Source organism: Rana temporaria, chromosome 12 (genome assembly GCF_905171775.1).
Source record: "Rana temporaria chromosome 12, aRanTem1.1, whole genome shotgun sequence".
In the NCBI taxonomy this organism is placed as follows: domain Eukaryota; kingdom Metazoa; phylum Chordata; class Amphibia; order Anura; family Ranidae; genus Rana; species Rana temporaria.
Genome location: NC_053500.1, coordinates 42,126,076 through 42,148,653, shown reverse-complemented (window position 1 = coordinate 42,148,653; position 22,578 = coordinate 42,126,076).

Genomic DNA, 22,578 nt, shown 5'->3' with positions numbered 1-22,578 from the left:
CTTTAAGGTTAGTTTTGCAATTTCTAGGTTAAGTTCATGTTCCTGTGTTTTTAATCATAGCTTAAAGTGTTTGTTACCCTAAAAATAGATCCTGTTCCCTTAAAGCATGTTATACAGCACATTGCTTGTTCTGTGTCATTTGGCCCTCCCATATAACCTAAAAAACCTGTCTGATCCTGCCTGGTTCTGGCCTCCCCCTTGTAAACTGACCACAGTTTATCATGACTGCTGAGCCCTGACACTGTGGTCATTTTACGTGCCTCCGTCATCAGCAGCTCTCCTCTCCACCATTCTTTCCCCCCTCCCCTCCCTGCCTGTCAGCTCAAGACACTGTCCACCCCTCTGCTCCTGCTGCTATAAAAAAAACGATATTATATTTATACCATTTCATTTGTTATATAATGCCCCAGTGCCTGTGCCATACAAAAACATTGCGATTTCTACCTTATCTCAGAACGTCTCACCGGCGCTCACACGACTGCTCATCTCTCTGAATTTAATAGGTGCCTGAAGGTCCCTGAAACTCTGGGTCATATTGGAAATGTGTGGTTTGGCCCACCTATACTCGCTGTCACCTATTAAAGTCAAGACATAAGCTGAGGTGCAGTTGGTGGGAGGGGACATGACAAATATCTGACTTTCTAACTGAAGTCATTATTTGGATAGTAGCTCATCACTTGATTCTGAGCTCCCTGGGTGCTCTGAACATAGCTGAATTTTCTTGCAGATGCTTAGCAGCCCCAGTAAATGCATGCAAGTGCTCACAAAGCTGTTCTGTATCCACTTGACCTCCAAGAAGACTTTACCCCCTTCATGACCAGGGCATTTTCTGCTATTCAGCACTGCGCTACTTTAACTGGAAATTGCGTGGTCATGCAACTCTGTACACAAATTACATTTTTATAATTTTTAACAAAAATAGAGCTTTCTTTTGGTGGTATTCGACCACCACTGGGATTTTTATTTTTTTGTGACATAAACAAAAAAAAGATGGAAAATTTTGAAAATAAATAAAATTCTATATTTTCTGCTCTAAAACACATCCTATAAAAAGTTTAAACAAATCAAATTTCTTCATGAATTTAGGCCAAAATATATTCTGCTGCAACTCTTTCATAAAAAAAATCCCATATATTATTTGGTTTGTGTTAAAATTATTTTATACTAGTAATGACATGACTGTGATAGTAGTGCGGGCAATCTGACACTAGCTGATGGTGCCTGGGGAGTACCCTAACTAACTATACTATAAGCCCGGGTCATATATAAATTTTTGGCAACAAAAGACCCAGTAGGGCTTGTTTTCGGGGTAGGGCTTGTCATGTCCTGATTTCTCCCCCAATCTTCTTCCCTGCCTGTCGGGAATCCCCAGTGGCCAGTGGAACCAATTAAAAGTGCCTGCAAAACTCAAGAATGCTCTGGATTACAGTATCAGATAATGAAAACTGTACCTTTCTGCAATCCATGTGTGACAAACACCTTCACATAGCGCCGCATCCATGTCCCGCCGGAGTACTGCAAATGGAGGGGGGTCCGATATCCCCCACAGAAGAGAGCTGGCAGAAGAGAGAAGAGCAGCGGACATCCGCTGAGCGCCACTATGTGCTTTCATGGCCAGCTGGAGCTCTTGTTCCGGCTCCAAGCACTGAGGGGGGGTCAAAATCCCCTCCGCTGACAGCTGGCTGAAGAGGGGGAGAGCAGCGGGAGGCCAGCTGAGCGCAGAGCGGCACTATACCGAATGCATCCAGCACACATAGCCCACATCACATACCACGCTAGGTCTTATTTTCGGGGTAGGGCTTATATTGCACCCCTCCCCAAAAATCACAATAGGGCTTATTTTCGGGGTAGGTCTTATTTTCGGGGAAACACAGTATACAATGACAATTTACAAAGAGGGATCTGATCAGTGAGTGCCGGCGATCAATCATTGGCCGGCACTCGCTGATCGGCTTGTGCTGTAACAAATCACAGCATAACAGGGGCAACGTGAACACGTGCCCCCTACCCGGAAGCGCTGATCACATATAAGATACGTGATCCAGTGCAGAGCAGCCACCCTGCTGCAGGAAATCTGCATGAGACGGTCGACAAATGGTTATGGAGGCCATTCTTAGTGCTGTTACCAAAAGTATTGGAACACTGGCCTTTACATGCACATGAACTGTAATAGCATCCAAGTCTTAGTCCGTAGGGTTCACCCTTTGCAGCTATAACAGCTTTAACTCTTCTGGAAAGGCTGTCCACAAGGTTTAGGAGTGTGTTTTGTGCACTGGTGCACAGTCATGTTGGAACAGAAAGGGGCCTGACCTCAACCCGATAGAACACCTTTGAGATGAATTAGAGCAGAGACTGCGAGCCAGGATCTTCTCATCCACATCAGTGCCTGACCTCACAAATGCTTTTCTGGAAGAATGGTCAAACATTACCATAGATATACTCATAAATCTTGTGGGTAGCCTTCCCAGAAGAGTTAAAGCTGTTATAGCTGCAAAAGGTGGGCCAACTCAATATTGAACCCTACAGACTAAGACTGGGATGCCATTTAAATTCATGTGCGTGCAACGGCAGGTGTCCCAATACTTTTGACACTATAGTGTATATATGCAGTATTTAACACAGCAATGTTTGTGAGTGTATTCGTTTTTCTTTATTAAACTGTTATCCTGTGGTTTTATGCTATGGAGGCATTCCTGTGTTTCTTTTTGAGAGCCTGAATGGGGAGGAGTGTGAGCCGTCTTTGGATCCTGGATTTTATTTATGTGACTGCAGAGCAGCTCCTGTTACAGGCTTGGTAAAAGCTTCAGGAAGGTAAGAGGCTGGTAAAAATAATCCCCACACTGAGGAAAATCAGGCTGGTTTGATTCACAGACATATGAGCACAATGTAACAAGTCTTCATTGAATGAGCACAATGTAACAAGTCTTCACTGAATTAACCACTGATCATCTGAATTGTTGAATGGAGCACAGATGCACTTTGCACTTTGGACTTTATTTTTAATATTCTCCATTATCACTTGATTGTGACTGGATATAGTTTTATTCACTATCACTTATCCTGCAGTGATATTGTACTATCTGTTTTTGGACTATTATTTATGATTTTTTTATTTTTTTATTTTTTATTTTATTATTATATTATTATATTTTTTTCATTGCACAGAAAAAACAACAGTTTTAATGATTGAAACCGTTTAGGTTTTTAGGACACTTGCATTTTTGGACTTCTTTTCAGTTGTGCTTTTTCCTGCATGTGTTTGCTAATTAGTAATTAACCACTTTCCAGGAGAGCTGGAGCTTTTCATTCACTGCTATTATTGTTTTATTTATTGCACTTTGCACTTGTTTTTCATCAAGCACTTTAAGGATTTATGCAACATCATTTTTAACAAAAGGATTATTATCCCATGTACACTGTGCGGCCAGTCAGGCACTTTATCCATTGGATTTCATATTTATTCACTCGCAGTTCCTTCCACATCTAATTATTGATGTTGGATGGTATTCTTTGGGCATAGACCTCGAGTGTTACACATTTTTACCCCAGTAGAGGACGTACTCACTCTCATACTTTAGGAATCATTGTTTAGAATATTTTATTGTTTTAAATTATTTGCAAGCGCCACTACATCCCCCTGTCTATCATCTGATGTGCTTAACCAATAAATGTTCCAAAAATAACTTTAGATTATAAATACATTTGGGGGTGAATGATTGTACTGGGGGGCAGACTGCTGCTCCTCCCATGTCATTTGCAGTGCAGTGACCACCATGTGCGATGCAGTGACCACCATGTGATGTACTATGCCCACCAATGTGATGTACTGTGCCCACAATGTCATGTACTGTGCCCACCATGTGCAGTGCAGTGTCCACCATGTCATGAACTTTAACTGTGCCCACCACGTGATGTACTGTGCCCACCATGTGATGTACTGTGCCCACATGTGGTGTGGTGTTCCCACTGTGTAATGTGCTGTAATGTACAGTGCCCACCATGTAATGTACAGTGCCCACCATGTAATGTGCTGTGCCCACCATGTAATGCCGAGTGGTATGCCCCTCCGTGTAATGTGCTGTGCTGTACAGTGCCCACCATGTAACGTGGAGTAGTGTGCCCTCTGTGTAATGTGCTGTGCCCACCATGGCAATGTGGTGTACTACTATATAATGCCGGTGTGGTGTGTGCCCAGGTGTCGCCCACTGTGTAATGTGCTGTGCCCCCCATGTAATGCAGAGGTGGTGAAAAAGGGTAAGAGTAAGAAGACTAAGTAAAGGAGGATCTTTCTATGGGGGAACCTGCCCTGGCCGGCCTGGCCTGCTCTAAAAGGGGAATCTATATGGGGAAACCCTGGCCTGCGCTTATATGCTAATGACTAAGCCCTCTCCTTCATGACATTGTCAAAAAAGGGTGGAGAATGGGTGACCTTAAAATGATGCCCCACCTGTAAAAGGTTGCGGACGCCCATGTCCATAACATAGGCAGAAGGTGCTCTGTAGTTCACGTGGCTGAACTGGGCACTGATACCAGGAAATCACTGGATTTTCCGGACAGATCAACAGGTATTTTTAGCTGTTATTAAACAGATACAGTATAAAAAAATGCTTCCAATGGTGTATTTACAGGCCAAAAGTGAGCAAATAAGAAAAGTTGTATTGTTAGGGTTTATTTAACACTAGTAAAGGTACACAATAATCACGCTAGATACCACGTCACAGGGCTCATGCCCACCTTTAAGAAGTTTGGATAAGATGGATACAATAAATAGAAAAAACAAGAGTGCAGTCAGCGCAAAAATTAGAGATCATATATGATTTTAAATAAAGTGATAAAGATAATATGAAAAAATCCCAAATAGATATTTGAGTTCACCAGTATGCTAGCTGAACACTAAAGAACATTCACAAAATTCCAAAGTAATACAGTATATAGAGAAAAAGTGCAGCGCAAAACCAATAATGTATAATGTTAAATATGCGAATAAAGTCCAAAAAGACAGGAAAAAATCAATTTGCTAAATCTTAGCAATCTTCACCACGTGATGAGAAGCACACCAAAATAAAAGTGATCCCTCCACCAGTAAAGGAATGATAAATCTAAGAGCTTTCCGCTGGACTTGTTTTTTTATTAAATAATTAAAAATCACAGGCTACTCACATTTAGCCGATGAATAACAGGCATTGAAAGTACAAACAGGGCATCGAATCATAAGTTTTCCAGGACGGCATTGAGCGATGCAAGCTTAGGCTTCTGGACCTCCGGACGCGTTGCGTTGATACAACTTCCTCAGCCCTGCTGAGGAAGTTGTATCAACGCAACGAGTCCAGCGGAAAGCTCTTAGATTTATCATTCCTTTTACATGTCTGGGTCCATATGCATGGCTGATATACGAGGATTGAATACCATCTTGCTTCCTGGTCCCCTTCTGTTGACAAATCTGCTTATTTTGACCATCTGCTAAACAAGTGGTCCATGTGTGGAGGTGAGAGTACCCATCTTTACTGGTGGAGGGATCACTTTTATTTTGGTGTGCTTCTAATCACGTGGTGAAGATTCCTAAGATTTGGCAAATTGATTTTTTCCTGTCTTTTTGGACTTTATTTGCATAATTAAATTATACATTATTGGTTTTGCGCTGCACTTTTTCTCTATATACTGTAAGATGGATACAAGTTTATACATCTACCATATTTTTTCTACTGAAAATATTTTTTTTCTGATTATTTTTACTTTCTGTACAAAATATGTGACATTATTCTTTGCAAAATATTGTTACATATTTTTTTTTTTTATGATATCCTTTAAACTGCATATAAACATAATAATTGTCTACACAAAAATAATTAATCGTGAATTCTTTTTTATACCAGCGTCCAACAGTAAACGATTATCATAATTACAATGCTGCCATACTTAATTATAGCTTAATAATTTTTTTGGTGTGAAGGTACTGTTTATCTGTGGCATTCATAAGCCATGCTGTTACATGACAATGGCGGGCACCCAACATTAACTTTCAATGTGAACAGACTGGGTGAAGCATGTGCAAGCGGCTGGAACATGTTGCATCATTTTTTTTTTTCCTATTAATTAGCCTAGGTTTTTACTGTAATATTAAAGGACAGCATGTGTGTAGCCAAGTGGAAATCTTGCTCCCCATGTGTCTGGGATGGGAAATACCACTACGGTAGACACAAGGTTTTCTGCCCAGTAGCAAATGAACAAAGGTCTTCTCTCGCAACCTCTGAAATAAGCATGGGCACAGTCACCGGAGGGGAGCTTCACCCCCGGACAAGCCACACTGGTCCATTCGCTGGATTCGGTTGGTTCTCTGTACACCACTTTAGGGACCTATAATTCCAATAAGCCAGGAAATGCCTATGCATGTAATCTTCTTTAGTGCTCACTATACCCTTTTCCTAGGACAGAGTAGACACCAGGTATACCAACCATCATTGAATGAATAAAGCCCCCTCAGATGCCCTTTTTTTGACTTGCCATCAGATAATAAAGAAAATATGGCAACATTTTAGGATGAACAAACAGCCTTTCCCTATCTTCTATTGGTAAAGTAATCCATTCTAAGTGACAAAAAGCATCTTTCCTTCATATAGTGCATCCATAAAGTATTAAAGCGGATGTCCGCTGAAATTTTTTTTTATAAAAGCAGCAGCTAAAAATACTGCAGCTGCTGACTTTTAATATCGGCACACTTACCTGTCCTGGAGTCCAGCACCGTCCGCAGCAGAGGACGAGCGATCGCTCGTCACTCTGCTGCCCCCCCCCCCCCCCCGCCATCTACGGTAAGAGAACCAGGAAGTGAAGCGCTCCAGCTGTTTCCCAGAACACAACAGGGGGGGGCGGGAGGTGACGTCCTGCCGCTGTCTACCCGCAGACTGTGTGGCCGGAAGATGGGTGCAAATACCCTGTCTTTAGACAGTTATCTGCACCCCCCTCCCCCCTGAAAAGGTGTCAAATGTGACACCAGAGGGGGGAGGCTTCCGATTTGCGGGAGTGGAGGTGGAGGGTGGAGCTCCGCTTTAACAGTGCTTTACTTTTTCCACATTTGATATGTTACAGCCTTATTCACGTTGAATTAAATGTATTATATTCCTCAAAATTCTACAATCAATACCCCATAATGACATGAAAGAAATTTGTTTGATATCTTTGCAAATTTATTAAAAATAAAAAAACAAAAAGTTGATAAATGTAGATAAGTATTCACAGCCTTTGCCATGACACTCAACATTGAGTTTAGGTGCATCCTGTTTTTACAGATCATCCTTGAGATGTTTCTACAACTTGATTGGAGTCCACTTGTGGTAAATTCAGTTGATTGGAAATTATTTGGAAAGGTAAACACCTGTCTATATAAGGTCTCACAGTTAACAGTGCATGTCAAAGCACAAACCAAGCCACGAAGTCCAAGGAACTGTCGGTAGACCTTCGAGCATTGAAGGTCCCAATGAGCACAGTGGCCTCCATCATCTGTAAATGGAAGAAGTTTGGAACCACCAGGACTCTTTCTAGACCAGGCTGCATGGCCAAACTGAGAGATCGGGGGAGAAGGGCCTTAGTCAGGGAGGTGACCGAGAACCCGATGGTCACTTTGACAGAGCTCCAGAGTTTCTCTGTGAAGAGAGGATAACCTACCAGAAGAATAACCATCTCTGCAGCACTCCACCAATCAGGCCCTGTATGGTAGAGTGGTCAGACCGAAGCTACTCCTCAGTAAAAGGCACATGATAGCCATCTTTGACAAAAAACACCTGAAGGACTCTCAGACCTTGAGAAACAAAATTCTCTGCTCTGATGAAACAAGATTGAACTCTTTGGCCTGGATGGCAAGCATCATGTCTAGAGGAAACAAGGCACCCGCTTCATCACCTGACCAATACCATCCCTACAGTGAAGCATGGTGATGGCAACATCATGCTGTGGGGGTGTTTTTTCAGTGGCAGGAACTCAGAGACTAGTCAGGATCGAGGGGAAAATGAATGCAGCATTGTACAGAGACATCCTTGATGAAAACCTGCTCCAGAAAGCTTTGGACCTCAGACTGGGGCAAAGGTTCATCTTCCAACAGGACAACAACCCTAAGTACACACAAGATAACAAAGGAGTGGCTACGGGACAACTCTGTGAATGTCCTTGAGTGGCCCATCCAGAGCCCAGACTTGAACCCGATTGAACATCTCTGAAGAGATCTGAAAATGTTTGTGCACCAACGCTCCCCATCCAACCTAATGGAGCTTGAGAGGTCCTGCAAACAAGATTGGGAGAAACTACCAAAAATAAGTGTGCCAAGCTTGTATCATCATTCTCAAATAGACTTGAGGCTGTAATTTGTGCAAAAGGTGCTTCAACAAAGTATTAAAGCGGAGGTTCACCTGCACATTACACTTTTTCCCCATAGCTGGATGCTCGTTTTGTCTAGGGGAATCGGCTAGTTGTTTTAAAATATGAGCCGTACTTACCGTTTACGAGATGCATCTTCTACACCGCTTCCGGGTATGGGCTGCGGGACTGGGCGTTCCTATTTGGATTGACAGTCTTCCGAGAGGCTTCCGACGTTCGCATCCATCGCGTCACGATTTTCCGAAAGAAGCCGAACGTCGGTGCGCAGGCGCAGTATAGAGCCGCACCGACGTTCGGCTTCTTTCGGCTACTAGTGACGCGATGGATGCGACCGTCGGAAGCCTCTCGGAAGACTGTCAATCAAGAAGGAACGCCCGCTCCCGAAGACCCATACCCCGGAAGCGACGGAGAAGATGCATCTCGAAAACGGTAAGTACTGCTCATATTTTAAAACAACTAGCCGATTCCCCTAGACAAAACGAGCATCAATCTAAGGCAGTGGTTCTCAACCTTCCTAGTGCCGTGACCCCTTGATAAAATTTCCCAGGTTGTGGGGACCCCTAACAAAAAAAATATTTTCATAGCATGGGTTGTCAGCACCCAAGGCAAGACGGGTAATTTGCGCCCCTAACCATGAACATTTAGAGCTCCAAGGTCCTTTCCACTTGTACAATATTAAAACCCCTTTGTGACGTCTTGTAGCAGTGACACCTTTGCCGAAATCAGGAGATAGGGTCTCCTGCAGCCCCTCCCACTTCACATTCCTCACCAGTCAGCTGACTAGTCTCTGCCCCAAGCCATGCCGTGAACTGAATGGGCGGCTGCAAAGAGGCCGAGTGGGCGGCCACGGGTTCCAGGAACAGCCCTGCTCGGCGGCCACAAAAAGGCTGGGAAAGCGGTGCAGGCTTCTGGAACAGCCCAGGATTCGGTGACCCCTGGCAAATCATCATTTGACCCCCGAGGGGGTCCCGACCCCCAGGTTGAGAACCACTGATCTAAGGGGAAAAGAGAAAAAAATAAATAAATGGGTGAACTCCCGCTTTAAGCAAAGGCTGTGAATACTTATGTACATGTGATTTTTTTTCTTTCATGTTGTAATTATGGGATATTATTAGTAGAATTTTGAGGAACACAATGAATTTAATTCATTTTGGAATAAGGCTGTACCATAACAAAATATGGAAAAAGTGAAGCTCTGTGGATACTTTCCGGATGCACTGTATATCCTGGTGTTCAATCAGTTCCAAAAATTAGGTGACTTTCTCTGTCCTCCTATTTCTTTAATTTCCTAGGGTAATTCCACCCAAAGAGAGACATAGGCCTTGTACACACGATCAGTCTAAACCAGGGGTGGGCAATTATTTTTTCGATAGGGCCACATGAGAAACTAAAAATATTTTGGAGGGCCGGGCCAAAAGGCTAAACTCAATACTGCATAAAATCAATTGTATTTCTTTATAAAAAGCAGTAAATATCATTGTGGGACAACTGGTACGAGTACTTGTTATAGACATGGCACAGGAGGGGGACAGAGGCTGGGGACATGGCACAGGAGGGGGACAGAGGCTGGGGACATGGCACAGGAGGGGGACAGAGGCTGGGGACATGACACAGGAGGGGGACAGAGGCTGGGGACATGACACAGGAGGGGGGACAGAGGCTGGGACATGACACAGGAGGGGGACAGAGGCTGGGGACATGACACAGGAGGGGGACAGAGGCTGGGGACATGACACAGGAGGGGGACAGAGGCTGGGGACATGACACAGGAGGGGGACAGAGGCTGGAGACATGACCACAGGAGGGGGATAGAGGCTGGGGACATGACACAGGAGGGGGACAGAGGCTGGGGACATGACACAGGAGGGGGACAGAGGCTGGGGACATGACACAGGAGGGGGACAGAGGCTGGGGACATGGACACAGGAGGGGGACAGAGGCTGGGGACATGACACAGGAGGGGGACAGACGCTGGGGACATGACACAGGAGGGGGACAGACGCTGGGGACATGACACAGGAGGGGGGACAGGCGCCGGGGACATGACACAGGAGGGGGACAGACGCTGGGGACATGACACAGGAGGGGGACAGACGCTGGGGACATGACACAGGAGGGGGACAGACGCTGGGGACATGACACAGGAGGGGGACAGAGGCTGGGGACATGGCACAGAGGCTGCAAATAAATTATCATAACACTTCTTCACATCATCAGTATGCTGTGTCAGTGGCGTCACTAGGGTTGGTGTCACCTGGTGCGGTAAAATATGGTGTCACCCCCCCCCCCCCCCCCCACAATAACATTTTTCAAATATTTTTTACCCTACTGTTTGCTCTCTGTTCTCCTTTCTTCCCCTTTTCTCTCTCTCCCTATCCATCTTTCTTGTTCGTTCTATCCCTTCTTCTTTCTCTATTTTTCTTTGTCCCCTCCCCCCCACCTCTCTTTCTCCAGAACCGAAATTCACATCTCAGGAGCCTATAGGCCAGGGGCGTACCTAGAGCATTTGGCACCCGGGGCAAATCCAATATCTGGCACCCCCCCGCGTTAAAATGTAAAAACACTCCGCTGTGCCCCCTGCATAATACCTCTGCATCCTTCAATATCTTTTTGTTACTACTGTGTACCCCTCTCCACAACTGCACCTCTGGACCCCTTTACATTGCACAGCCCCCTGCATCACTGGACCCCTTTACATCACATAGCCCCCTGCACCTCTGGACCCTTTTACATTACACAGCACCCTGCATCACTGGACCCCTTTACATTACACAGCACCCTGCACCTCTGGACCCCTTTACATTACACAGCACCCTGCATCACTGGACCCCTTTACATTACACAGCACCCTGCACCTCTGGACCCTTTTACATTACACAACACCCTGCATCACTGGACCCCTTTACATTACACAGCACCCTGCACCTCTGGACCCCTTTACATTACACAGCACCCTGCATCACTGGACCCCTTTACATTACACAGCACCCTGCACCTCTGGACCCTTTTACATTACACAGCACCCTGCATCACTGGACCCCTTTACATTACACAGCATCCTGCACCTCTACATTGCACAGCCCCCTGCATCACTGGACCCCTTTACATTACACAGCACCCTGCACCTCTAGACCTCTTTAAATTACACAGCCCCCTGCATCACTGGACCCCTTTAAAATTACACAGTACCCTGCATCACTGGACCCCTTTAAAATTACACAGCACCCTGCACCACTGGACCCTTTTACATTACACAGCACCCTGCACCTCTGGCCCTCTTTACATTACACAGCACCCTGCATCACTGGACCCCTTTAAAATTACACAGTACCCTGCATCACTGCACCCCTTTACATTACACAGCACCCTGCATCACAGGACCCCTTTACATCTCACCCTGCACCTCTGGACCCTTTTACATTACACAGCCCCCTGCACCACTGGACCCCTTTACATTACACAGCACCCTGCACCTCTGGACCCCTTTACATTACACAGCACCTGCATCACTGGACCCCTTTACATTACACAGCACCCTGCACCTCTGGACCCTTTTACATTACACAGCACCCTGCATCACTGGACCCCTTTACATTACACAGCACCCTGCACCTCTGGACCCCTTTACATTACACAGCACCCTGCATCACTGGACCCCTTTACATTACACAGCACCATGCACCTCTGGACCCCTTTACATTACACAGCACCCTGCATCACTGAACCCCTTTACAGTACACAGCACCCTGCACCTCTACATTGCACAGCCCCCTGCATCACTGGACCCCTTTACATTACACAGAACCCTGCACCTCTGGACCTCTTTACATTACACAGCCCCCTGCATCCCTGGACCCCTTTAAAAGTACACAGTACCCTGCATCACTGGACCCCTTTAAAATTACACAGCACCCTGCATCACTGGACCCCTTTACGTCTCACAGCCCCCTTCACCTCTGGACCCTTTTACATTACACAGCACCCTGCACTTCTTTACATTACACAGCCCCTGCACCACTGGACCCCTTTACATCACATAGCCCCCTGCACCTCTGGACCCCTTTACATTACACAGCACCCTGCACCTCCGGACCCCTTTACATTACACAGAACCCTGCACCTCTGGACCCCTTTACATCTCATAGCACCCTGCATCTCTGGACCCTTATACATTGCACAGCACTCTGCATCACTGGATCCCTTTACATTACACAGCACCCTGCATCACTGGACCCCTTTACATCTCATAGCACCCTGCATCTCTGGACCCTTTTACATTGCACAGCACCCTGCATCACTGGACCCCTTTACATTACACAGCACCCTACATCACTGGACCCCTTTACATTACACAGCACTCTGCATCACTGGACCCCTTTACATTACACAGCACCCTACATCACTGGACCCTTTTACATCTCATAGCACCCTGCATCTCTGGACCCTTTTACATTGCACAGCACCCTGCATCACTGCACCCCATTTTAAATTACACAGCCACCTGCACCTCTGGACCCCTGCATGTTACACAGACTCCCCTTCAGTGCAGACAGCCCCCCAGTGCAGACACCCCCCCCTCAGTGCAACCCCCCCTCAGTGCAAATCCCCCCTCAGTGCAAACCCCCCTTAGTGAAAACCCCCTCAGTGCAAACACCCCCTTAGTACATCCCCCCACCCCTTCAGTGAAATCCCCCCAGGTGCAAACACCCCCCCCCCTCCCCATTCAGTACCTCAGATCATCGCATGCAGCGCCACGGCACATGGACAGAAGGTCCCCTCGGCCCCTCCCCCTCTGTACACACAAACAGAGAGGAGTGGGCTGTGCCTGTGTGCCGACTGCCGACCACCACTAACAGCCCGTGGCTGTGAGAGGAGGGGATGGATGGTGCTGCGGTATCACCCCGCAACCCCCCTCCTCTTGTACCGCGGTGCTCGGCGCTCCAATTCCGCGGCGCTCATCACTGCAGTCGCGGGGGGGAGCCGCCCCCCCCACCCTCTAGTGGGTGTCACCCGGGGCGGCCCGCACCCCCCGCACCCCCTAGCAACGCCTCTGTGCTGTGTCTTCCTCCTGTGCCCCTTTCACCTCTCCACAGATCTGACCTGTGGAGAGGTGAAAGGGGCACAGGAGGAGGACACAGCATACTGATGATGTCTAGGTAGGATAGCACTTCACACCCTGCTGCTGGACTGAGGAGGACTCACCAGACAAGGCCAGGGCAGTGGCACTGAGGGCAGGCAGCAGGCGTCGCGAGGAGTCCTACTCCAACGAAGAGAGTGGAGACCAGGGTCCACTCCAGGTCCGGGCACCAGCATGGCGGCTGGCCGACTGCTACAGTCAGTCAGTCGGGCGGGCAGAGCAGGCAGGCAGGCACACTGGTCGGTCTCCGTCTGCCTTTACTCAGTCCACTCCGTCACAGTGGGGGTGCGTCTGCAGTGTGTCCACTACATTTGCTGCTGTGTGCTATCCCGCCGGTGCCGCTCTCCACAGAGTCCACACATTCTACGATGTTCCTCAGTTTCCCCGCGCTGCTAGTTTGAATAGGCTGGCAGCAGTGTTGTTAGCGCGAAAATGCGCTTTGATAATTGGCTGCGCGGAGGGTGGTGGTGGGCTGGGCGGTCAGAGAGGGCGAGGCTATGCATAATGTAGGAGGACTAGACGCTGCCTGCACTGCGGCTCACATTCGGATCTTTTTACGGGCACATTTCCCTTATTACGGACTTTTACGAACAGGGAAAAAGTGCCTTTTATTTACGTACTGTCCGCAATTCTACGGACGGTTGGCTGCCCGGGGGCCGGATTAAAAGGTCCGCCGGGCCGCATACGGCCCGCGGGCCGTAGTTTGCCCAGGTCTGGTCTAAACCGATGAAAACGGATTGAAGGACCGTTCTCAACGGTTCTCTGATGAAGCTGACTGATGGTCTGATGTGCCTACACACCATCAGTTAAAAAAACGTTCGAATCCACCGCGGTGACATAAAACACAACGACGTGCTGAAAAAAACAAAGTTTAATGCTTCCAAGCATGTGTCGACTTGATTTTGAGCATGCGCGGGTTTTGAACCGATGCTTTTGCGTACTAACCGTCGCTTTTGACCGATCGGTTAGGCGTCCATCGGTTCAATTTTAAAGCAAGTTCTACATTTTTCGACCGAAGGATAATGGACCGATGGGGCCCACACACGGTCGGTTCGGACCGATGAAACTGAACTTCAGTCCGTTTTCATTGGTTTAGACTGATCGTGTGTACAAGGCCAAAGGCTTATTGAGGCTGAGGAAGGAGTATGTAGCATAAATCTTATGGTTTTTATATTGCGATAAATTAATCTGGAACAGGGAGGAAGTTTGAAAATTAAAAAAAATATATATTTTTTTTTTAAGCACAGACTGGTGAAATTATGCTCTTTTGTGATAATGTTTATCAGGAAAACACTGGGTGACTGGGCTTAGGGATAAGAAGGCATTTTCCAATACTAAAAAGTTATGTTGGACTGGTGGCCTTTGTGGAGATACTTTCAGAAATTAATCAGAGAGGTACTTGCAGTCAGTATCAAATGGTGGACATTATATAGCTACTTGCAGCCCATTCTAAGACTGCAGCTTCAGAAAGAAGTCTTTCACTGACTTTATTTGTCATATATCATGCGACCCTGTACTGAAAATTGATACTGGAATATTTGAATAATTGTCACAATAATTCATGGTCACTAATGCCGCATACAGACGGTCATTTTTTGTGATGAAAAAAAAATGACGTTTGAAGTGATGAAAAAAAACGAAATTTTTTAAACTTCATTTTCAAAAACGATGTAGCATACACACCATCATTTTGAAAAATGATGAACAAAGTGACGGCACTCTAAAGGGGAAGTTCTATTCGCCTTGAGGCTGCTTTTAGCTGGTTACTTGTTAGTAAAAGATGATTCGTGCTTTTTTGTCTGTTACAGCGTGATGAATGTGCTTACTCCATTATGAATGGTAGTTTTACCTCCCGTCTCAAAACTTGCTTCTGGGCATGTGCGGGTTTAAAAACGTCGTTTTGCCCACACACTATCATTTTCATTGACACAAAAAATGACATTTTGAAAAACGACACAAAAAATTTGAGCATGTTCAAATTTTTTTTTGGTCGTTTTTCTGAAGACATAAAACGACATTTTCCCCACACACTATCATTTTAAATGACGTTTTCAAAAACGTCTTTTTTTTTCATCACAAAAAACGACCGTCTGTATGCGGCATTATAAATGCAACCTGATAGTATACTTTGCATGGTAAATATTCTTTGACCCAATGAAATCTGGTCTTGCCATGAAAGGGTTATGTTGGGTTTGCCTACCAGATCAATCGTTCCCAGTCCTTCCGTAGTGCTGCTCCTATTGTTTAGTATTTACTATTTAAAAATTAAAATTCCCACCAAATGGACATTTTCTGGACCAAAATCATCACTATTGCATGATTTGTGATTTTAGTATGTGTTTTTTTTTTTTCACAGCACTATTTGTAGATCATATCACCATTGTAGTGTATGGTAATGGATGCATGACAAGAGTATAGAAAGGGTGTGACTTTTTCATAATGTTGATGCTAGGGGGTGGCCACTCTTAACCTTTTCAGCATTTCAGCCTACCTCTGCCACCTTACTCCCAGTGACAGAATAGGGTCCCGTTGTGCACCTAGCGCAGACCACATGGGTGCACTAATTTTATTCCTGCTCTTTCGTACTATGCAGCTAGGTATATGGGGTCTCTGAACCACAGGTTTGGTCCCAGTTGTTTTTGGGGGAACCAACCACTAGGGAAGGCGCCGGAAAAACGACCCCCTTGCTACCAGAGGATCTTTCACCTTTGCTAGGTACAGTGCCTTGCAAAAGTATTCACCCCCCCCCCCCCCCATGGCATTTTTTGTGTTTTGTTGCCTCACAACCTGGAATTGTGAATTGTTTGAGGATTTGCATCATTTAATTTACAGAACATGTTTTTTTATTGTGAAGCAGACAACAAATAGGACAAAAAAAAAGAAAAAGTTAATGTGCATAACTATTCACCCCCCTAAAGTCTATACTTTGTAGAGCCACCTTTTGCGGCTATCACAGCTCCAAGTCGCTTTGGATAAGTCTCTATGAGCCACATCTTACCACTGGGATTTTTGCCCATTTCTCCTTGCAAAACTGTTCCAGCTCCTTCAAGTTGGATGGTTTGCTTCTGAACAGCAATCTTTAAGTCTGACCACAGATTTTCTATTAGATTGAGCTCTGGGCTTTGACTAGGCCATTCCAACACAATTACATGTTTCACCTTAAACCACTCAAGTGTTGCTTTAGCAGTGTGTTTGGGGTCATTGTCCTGCTAGAAGGTGAACCTCTGTCCTAGCCTCAAATCACACACAGAGTGGTACAGGTTTTACTCAAAAATATCCCTGTATTTAGCACCATCCATCTTTCCCTCAACTCCGACCAGTTTCCCAGTCCCGACTGCTGAAAAACATCCCCACAGCAAGATGCTGCCACCACCATGTTTCACTGTGGGGATGGTGTTCTTTGGGTGATGTGATGTGTTGGGATTGCGCCAGACATAGCATTTTCTTTGATGCCCAAAAGTTCAATTTTAGTCTCATCAGACCAGAGCACATTCGTTCATACATTTCAGCAGTTTCCCACATGCCTTTTCACAAACTTAAATGTGCCATTTAGTTTTTTGCTGAAAGTAATGGCTTTCTTCTGGCCACCCTGCCATAAAGCCCAACTCTATGGAGTGTACGCCGTATTGTCACCCTATGTACAGATACTCCAGTCTCTGCTGTGGAACTCTGAAGAAACTACAGGGTTACCTTAGGTCTCTGTGCTGCCTCTCTGAATAATGCCCTCCTTGCCTGATCCGTTGGTTTTCGGCTGTCTCTTGGCATGTTTTTTCTATTTGGTTATGATAGATTTGATGGTGCTCCTAGGGATCATCAAAAATTTGGATATGTTTTTATAACCCAACCCTGACTTGTACTTCTCAACAACATTGTCCCTTACTTGTTTGGAGAGTTTCTTGGTCTTCATGGCAGTGTTTGGTTATTAGTGCCTCTTGCTTAGGTGTTGCAGCCTCTGGGGCCTTTTAAAAAGGCGTGTCTATGTAATGACAGATCATGTGACACTTAGATTGCACACAGGTGTATATCATTTCACTAATTATGTGACTTCTGAAGGTAATTGGTTGCACCAGAGCTTTTTATGGGCTTCATAACAAACATACACACATGCCAATTATCATTTTTTTATTTCTGAAAAATTGTTTTATGTATATATTTTTCTAATTTTACTTCACCAACTTAGACTATTGTGTTCTGATCCATCACATATAATTCAGATTAAAAAAAATAAATAACCAAAGGCTGTAATGTAACAAAATAGGTAAAAATCCAAGGGGGGTGAATGCTTTCCGTCTGCTGTACATATCCACCAGTTCATGGTTACCTATGGCAACTATTTTCCTGCTCCGATGTTCCTACCGATTTAACCTTTTGTGGTGGCTTTCTTCCTGTACCCCGTATGCGTGCAGGCCCTGTTCTTATGATAAGCCAAGTACAATACACTCCTTTTATGTAACTTCAGACCAGGCAAGAAAAAGTTAACAAATTTACTGATGATTCAGTAACACAGTTCAACAGCACAGAACACATGAAACAGAGCCCAGGCTTAACTAACTAATGTAATTCCATTCAGCAAAAGTCCAGTGATGGTAGGTTCCTAGTCCAGGATGAATTGCAGCAGGTTGACCCAGAAGGGAGGCCTACTTGTTTAAGCAGTTCTTCCTCTGTAAATTAGGGTGACCAGACGTCCCCGGTTTCAGGGGACAGTCCCCGGATTGAGGACACTGTCCCCGGACCAAGTCTGTCCCCGGTTTTGTTCCCGGATTGAATTTGAACAGGGGCTGGGGCAATTTCAAAGACTCTGGCCCAGATTCTGAAAGGGCTTACGATGGCGCAACGCAATGTACGCCGTCGTAAGTCCTAATCTGGGCCGTCGTATCTATGCTACTGATTCTTAGAATCAGTCACGTATAGATATCCATTCGATCCGACAGGCGTAAGGCTCTTACGCTGTCGGATCTTAAATGCAATTTTTTTTTTGCCGCTAGGTGTCGCCTCCGTCGTTTTCCCCGTCGAGTATGCAAATTAGCAAAATACGCGAATTCCCGAACGTACGCGCGGTCGATGCAGTGAATTTACGACGTTTACGTTAGATTTGTGCCGCGTAAAGTTGCCCCTGCTATATGGGGGGCAACCAATGTTAAGTATGGCCGTCGTTCCCGCGTTGAAATTTTTTAATTTAGGTCGTTTGCGTAAGTCGTCCGTGAATGGGGCTGGACGCCATTTACGTTCACGTCGAAACCAATGACGTCCTTGCGACGTCATTTAGGGCAATGCATGTCGGGAAATTTTAGGGACGGCGCATGCGCATTACGTTCAGCGTGGGAACACGCTTAATTTAAATGCCCCTCCTCGCCTAATTTGAATTAGGCGGGCTTGCGCCGGGTGATTTACGTTACGCCGCCGCAACTTTACAGGCAAGTGCTTTGTGAATAAAGCACTTGCCTGTAAAACATGCGGCGGCGTAACGTAAATGACATATGTTACACCGCCGCAGAGATAAGCCGGATCTACCAGAATCTGGCCCAGTCAGTGCAGAATTAAGAAAAAAATTATTCTGAATTGCACACCCGTTCCTACTAGCTTGGGGGTGTATTTTTTCCATTATCTGTGCCCCTTTCTGATGATCATGTGCTGGTCGGAGCAGAGGGAATATTTCTTCAGTTTTGGGTGCATGCCCATCCAGCTCCGCTTGCATGTTCTTCTGCCTTGGCTCAAGTCCCGGCCAGCCGCCTGCCTGTTTATCTCATTGCCTTCCCTGGCAGAGTGATCTTCCTCCACTCCCCACCCTGTAGTACCCATGGCACGAAGAGTAAGACTTGACAGGCTGTGAGGCAGGTAGCGACGTGCAGAGAGTCGCTGATTGCCGCCATTACTAGTAAAAAAAAAAAAATATGTCCCCAGATTTCATTTAAAAAATCTGGTCACCTTACTGTAAATCCCATAGGGGAAAGAGCTCTGAGCCCTCTCCTGGTATTTATGTGGCTTGCAGCAGGGGGCAGGACTCAGAAAGCCAGGGAAAAATTCTAGACACAGTTAACCCCTTCCCATACAGGGCAGCCTGAACTGTTTTCATACATACACAGTTCAATGAATACAACACCGGAAATATATTTACTGACACCCCACAAGCATCTGCTTACACATCTCCTTGTATTCTCCCTGGTTTTATTTCTCTCTACTGTGCTGTATTACTTTGTTGTCAGCCTGGTAATTTCACTCCTATCCTGTCCTAATGATTGTTTGTTCCTGTAAATAATACCAAGTTAACCCTGTTGCTGCAACTTTTTAGGCAGATCTCTTTGCAGGGCTTGCCCTGTTCCTAATTAATATCTTTGCATTTTTATTGGTGTGCCCTGAATGTCGTGTTCATTTCAGGGTGGGTCATTGTTGGGGACGGAAGAAGGACCCAACATCTCAGCAGCTTGCTTGTAATAGCCTGGGGACAGGAGGTGTTGAGAAATCTTCCCAGTGAGGTCACTAAGAAAAAAACGTTTGGGCTGAATGTCTACTTGAAATTGAAAGTATATATATGTAGCAAGGTCCCAGACCTCCAAAGACCTACTGGTGACCTCCAGAATCAGGGATTTCATCCGTCTTTGTAGAGTGGGTTACAAGGCAAAAAAAATGCAAGATGGAGTAAAGGGCGCCAGACACTTTTTGAATGCAAAAGAGATTTATTGTCTCTTAACATAACTGTGGAAGAGCGGGTTAGGGCCAGGACACCCTTAAGTAGATACACCTAATATTTATCAGACTCTGAGACTTTTATAGGTAGACAGCTATACAGTGGAAGGCCTCCAGCAGGATACCACTTCTGTATATGCGCTACGCCGACGTAACTCTGAGAGGCAAGTGCAGTATTCACAAAGCACTCGCTCCCTACGTTGCGCCAGCGTAACATAAATTGGCCGGCGTAAGCCCGCCTAATTCAAAGTAGGAAGGTAGTGGGCGTGATACATTTAAATTAACCGTGACCCCATGTAAATGAAGGGCCGAACGTACGGCGCATGCGCGAGCATGCTCAGAATCACGTCGCATATACTCCCTAAGATACGATGGCTCAATGCGTACAACGTGAACGTAACCTACGCCCAGCCCCATTCACGTACGACTTACGTAAACAACGTAAAATACGACGGCTGTTCCGGCGTCCATACCCTAACATGACTTACACCTGCTTTATGTGGAATAACTTTACGCCAGAGACGTACTCCTTACGTAAACGGCGTAGATTACAGCGACGGGCGCAAGTACGTTCGTGAATCGGCGTATCTCGGTTATTTGCATATTCAACGCGTAAATCAATGGAAACGCCCCTTGCGGCCAGCGTAAATATGCGCCCAAGATACGACGGCGTAGGAGACTTACGTCGGTCGGATGGAGCCAAAATTCAGGCATATCTTATTGCAAGAATCAGGCGCATAGATACGACGGCTCATCAGTGCACTTACGTGGCGTATCAGAAGATACGTCAGCGTAAGTGCTTCTTGATTTCGACTATATCTCATTGAGCTCCCAGTCTCTCAATAGACACTAGGACTCAATCGCCACTGGATCCCCTGAGCTTTTCCACTTCCATAATTCGTTATCTTCCCTCCCCCCCCCCGCTTCCCTGCTGGGTCCCTGGCTTGGCACCCACAGACAGGGTCGGCCTTAGGTGTTCAGGCGCCCTGTGCAAGCTATTCCTGTGGCGCTCCCCCCCATCTTCACCCCTTGCCCCCTGGTCATCTAAACATACACAAAGAGGAAAAAATATTTATAACAAATAATTTGTTTTAATAACAGTTAATTTAAGTGCATGTGCAAACAATTACAATAATAAATAACTTAACCCCTTCTCTGCCAATGGCATTATTAATGTAACAGTGCATATTTTTAGCACTGATTACTGTAGTAATGTCACTGGTACCCCCAAAAGTGTCAAAAATGTCATTTAGGGGTCCGATCTGTCCGCCACAATGTCGACACCATTACTAGTAAAAAAAAAAACAATAAAAATTACAAAAATATGTATCAAAATATTCATCACTGCAAACAGGAGGGGTACAGGAGGGATGAAGATGACAGGGGGATGATGGGGGTGGGGTTGTAGGGGGATGACGTTGGAGGGGTGGTAGGTGGTAGAAAGCTGGCAGTGGGGTGCAGGGGGGGGACATTGGAGGGGAGGTAGAAAGCTGGCAGTGAGGTACAGGCGGGATGAAGATGACAGGGGCGGGGTGGTAGAAAGCTGGCAGTGGGGTGCAAGGGGGATGACGGGGGTGGGGTGGTAGAATGCTGGCAGTGGGGTGCGTTGAGGATGACGTTGGAGGGGTGGTAGGAAGCTGGCAGTGGGGTACAGGGGGGTGGTAGGAAGCTGGCAGTGGGGTACAGGGAGGGTGGTGGGAAGCTGGCAGTGGGGTACAGGGGGGATGACGGGGGTGGGGTGGTAGGGGGATGACGTTGAAGGGGTGGTAGGAAGCTGCCAGTGGGGTACAGGGAGGATGACGGGGTGGGGTGGTAGGAAGCTGGCAGTGGGGTATGAGGAGTGACGGGGGTGGGGTGGTAGGAAGCTGGCAGTGGGGTGCAGGGGGGATGAAAATGACAGGGGGGTGTTGTAGTAGGATGCCAGACACAGGGGGATTATGGTGAGGATAGAAATGATGACAGGGGGTAAGTTGGTAGAAAGTATAATGACAGGAGATAGGGTAGTGGGATGCCAGGAACAGGAGAGATGATGAGGAGGATTATGATCATGGCAGGGGGTCAGTAGGTGGCATCATATGCCAAATGGCATACATCACGTCACTTAGAGTTGTGAGGTCACGGGAGGCTGGCAGCCTTGATTTTCGGTGTGCCCTCTTCAGGAGGTAACATCACGGGATCGAATGTCAGTGTTGGGTAGTACCTTAATGCTGTGGCAGACTACTTCCTCGATGACACAACAGCTCTGGCAAGTCCTCCATTACAGGCTGATCCATTCTGAAGAGTAGAGCAGGGAGCTGCTCATCCGCTGCATGCAGGAGATTCGCAGAGCTTGGCTGAAGGGGGAGGAGCCGGGGGAGGGAAATGCATACAACCATCCACTGACCTGGGGACCT